This window comes from Nicotiana tomentosiformis, chromosome 1, assembly GCF_000390325.3.
Source record: "Nicotiana tomentosiformis chromosome 1, ASM39032v3, whole genome shotgun sequence".
Lineage (NCBI taxonomy): Eukaryota > Viridiplantae > Streptophyta > Magnoliopsida > Solanales > Solanaceae > Nicotiana > Nicotiana tomentosiformis.
In genome coordinates this window covers 40,213,759-40,217,515 of record NC_090812.1, presented here as the reverse complement: position 1 = coordinate 40,217,515, position 3,757 = coordinate 40,213,759, and the positions used below count along the sequence as shown (strand labels likewise).

The 3,757-nt window shown below is 37.9% G+C and overlaps 1 non-coding gene across 1 annotated transcript; it reads right to left on the bottom strand.

Moving 5' to 3' along the window:
* Positions 1-714: 714 nt before the first annotated feature.
* On the bottom strand, positions 715-821 carry LOC138904175 (small nucleolar RNA R71). The gene has a single exon (XR_011413396.1). It is a non-coding gene; the product is annotated as a small nucleolar RNA R71 (small nucleolar RNA).
* Positions 822-3,757: the final 2,936 nt, after the last annotated feature.

The following is a 3,757-nucleotide window of genomic DNA, read 5'->3' as shown; positions in this document are numbered from 1 at the left end:
CACTTTGCGACCATTATGCGGTCCGTAGAGTGATTTTGCGACCGCATAGTAGTCGCAGAAATTACCTTTTTTCCGACAAAATTTTCCTTTACACATCGATGCATTGTTCAAGCCAAAAAGTCCGAGTCGTGGCTCGCAAGCTCGCCGCGAGAAATTTCTTTAATCTTTGTACTAATTGATCTACCTCAGCACCACCAAACCTTAATTTCCTTAGCAAAATTTCTCCGGGGTCGTTACACATAAGTCAACATCCGGTCAACCTTTTCAACTTAGATTCTAAACCTTGGAACTAAGTGCTCCAAATCATTTCAAAACCTCATCGGACCCAAACCAATTACCCCGGCAAGCTAAATAACAACTGTAATTCATAATTTGATTAGTAAATGGGGGAACGAGATTGCAATAGTCAAAACGACCGGTCGGATCATTACAAGAAGACCGCCAATTGCATCAAACAACTTTGAAATTCGCACAGGGTTGATTCAAACCATTCAACATTCATGTCAGTTTACTGGTCATGCAAGTGAAGATCCCCACACCCATTTAATTGATTTTATTGAATTAGTTTAAACTTGCAGGTATAATGGAGTCACAACAGATGCTATTAGGTTGCAGCTTTTTCCTTTTTCATTAATAGGAGAAGCCAAAATATGGTTGCAAAGTCTGCCGAGAGGTTCAATCACTAATAAATATTTTTCACTTGCAAAAACATTTAAAATGAAGCAAGAAATAAATAATTTTGTGCAGACAGATACTGAATCTGTATATCAAGCATGGGTACGATTAAAAGCAATGTTAAGAAAATGTCCACCTCATGGTATCCAAGATCATGACATCTTTTATATTTTTTATCATGGTCTTAAACCCTCTGCTAGAAATGTTATTGATGCAGTATCAGGAGGATCCATAATGAGCAAAACCACTACATAAGCCATGCAATTGCTCAATGAAATTTCAGAAAATGTTGTTCAATGGCCCTCAGACAGAATGATTGTTAAGAAAGCAGTGGGAGTCAATCAAGTTGAAGCTTGGAATTCATTAGCATAACAAATTGTAACTCTAACACAAAAAGTTGAGGCTTTTCAGGTAAATACTCAATCATCATCTCAACATGAGAGTTGTGACGTTTGTAGAGGTAATCATCCCAATCATTAGTATCAAGCTTCAATGCAAAATGAAGAACAAGCAAATGCTATTGGTTATAGAACCAGTTACCCATTTGGTAGTCCCATGGCACAAAAACACTTGGGATTCCAATGGAGTAACCCAAACAGTGCTGAAAATCCACAAAGATTTTTAATCAAAAGCAGCAGGTGCATGGACCACCTGGTTTTCAAAATCAAAACAGAGGGCAACAAGATTTTTAGCAATATCAACAACAACCCCAAAGATCTCATCAACAAAGCCTTGAAGATATGATGTACAAATTCATTAAGGCTACAGACAAGAAAGTTGAAAGTCAAAATTTAGCCATCAAGAATTTGGAAATCCAGATGAGCCAATTAGCAACCCTCATGTCTGGGCAAATAAAAGGTACTCTACCAAGTAACACCGAGAAAAATCCAAAGGAACACCTCAAAGATATCTCTCCGTGGTCAGGTAAAACTCTTGATGATCCATATGCAGATAGACAAGGAAAGCCACAAGAAGTGGAATATGTAAATGAAGGTGAGAATAAAACAGACTCTGAACTTCTAAAATAACAAAAATATAAAGGAAAACAGATACAAGAAAATGAATTGATGTCAAATCCTTACTCTGTACCCCTCCCCTTTCCCCAAAAGCTAAAAAGAGAAAAGCTTGACAAACAGTTCTCAAAGTTTCTAGAAAATTTTAAACAGCTCTACATTAACATACCTTTTACAGATGCTTTGAAGAAAATGCCGACATATGCTAAATTTCTTAAAGAAATTTTGTCAAGTAAAAGAAAATTGGAAGAAGTTTCAGTAGTTAAGCTTACAGAAAAATGTAGTGTTATACTTCAAAATAAGCTTCCACAGAAACTTGGTAATCCAGGCAGTTTTACAATTCCTTGTACTTTGGGAGGTGCTCACTTTGAAAAAGCATTATGTGATTCAGGTGCTTCAATAAATTATCTCGATCCAAAATCTCACATGTCGTGATGACGCCTATCTCAATACTAGGCAAGCCGACAATCTCAATAAACCACCATATTTTTTAAGTTTGAAAATATAATATTTAAATTAAGCGGAAGAAATCTTACAATTACATATATAAACACTCCCAAAACCCGGTGTCACTGAGTACATGACCATCTAATATGAATACAAAGTTTGATTGACAAAACACTTTCTAAAAGTATAGAACAGTACAATAACTGAAAGAAAGGGAGTCAAGGTCAGCGGTCTCTAGACAACTACCTTGATAGTCTCCAACTGGTAGCACTCTAAGATATAACGGTCGCCGTGTCCGAAAGCACCTGGATCTGCACACGAGGTGTATAGTGTAGTATGAGTACAACCAACTCAATAAGTAACAAGACTAACCTTTGGGCTGAAAGTACTGACGAGATCCGCAGGTACAGTCCAGTATAAATAATAACAATACAGAAATGTAGGCATGCTTTCAAGTTCAACAGTTGCTTTCAGTACAAATAAAACAGATCAATTCTGAACAATACGAGGAATATGACATTTATGTATCTACATGCCAATGTACATACTGTAGGTGATGCACCTTAGTGAAAACTTCGTGTACTCACAATCTAAAATACTCAATCATTTAGTATTGTATATGGCCAATCCTGTCCAGGGAAGATCCGTCCCAAATATATATGTATATCCATCAACTGATAGTCAGTCACTCAGTACAGTATAAGGCCAATCTAGCCCAAGGGAAGATCCATCCCCAAATATCAATGATTAGGACAAGATCCATGTCCAGAAAAAATCCATCCCTCAATATAAATGCTTCGGGCAAGATCCATCCCTCAATATAAATGCTTCGAGCAAGATCCATACCCAGGAAAGATCCATCCCTCAATATAAATCCACCGCGCTCACTGGGGGTGTGTGCAGACTCCGGAGGGGCTCCTTCAACCCAAGCGCTATAAATCAACCGCGCTCACCGAGTGTGTGTGCAGACTCTGGATGGGCTCCTTCAGCCCAAGCGCTATATAAAGCCGATATGGCCTACTGCGGCGTGCAGTCCTATCCCATAATAATAATAAAGCCTATAAGGCCTGCTGCTGGCGAGCAGCCTCGATCCATATAATAATCATAATAATATATATAAAGCCAATATGGCATGTTGTGGTGCACAACTCGATCCCATAAATATCCTCACTCAGTCATCAATCTCTCCAGTCTCTTGGGCTCAAAATGTCATGAAAATCAGCCCAAAATGATAATATGATGTATCAATAAATAGCAACATAGACTGAGATATGATATGAAATGAATGAACATGACTAAGTATGGAATTATAATTTAAAACAATCAATTCAACAACAACTCGACCCCATGTGTCCCAAAATATCGGCACGTAGCCGAAACATGATCTTTAATAGGAGCCTCAGCTAAATTTCTCTAACACGTGGAGGATACACGGATAGTAACATGATTCTTTAATTTTTCAACTCCATAGAATTTATTCAAGTCACAATTTCTATGGTGCACGTCCACACGCTCGTTAACTATCGTGTGTGTCACCTCCAAGCAATTTATATAACACCCAATTCGGGGATTCATACCCTCAAAACCAAGTTTAGAAGTGTTACTTACCTCAACCTTCAAGC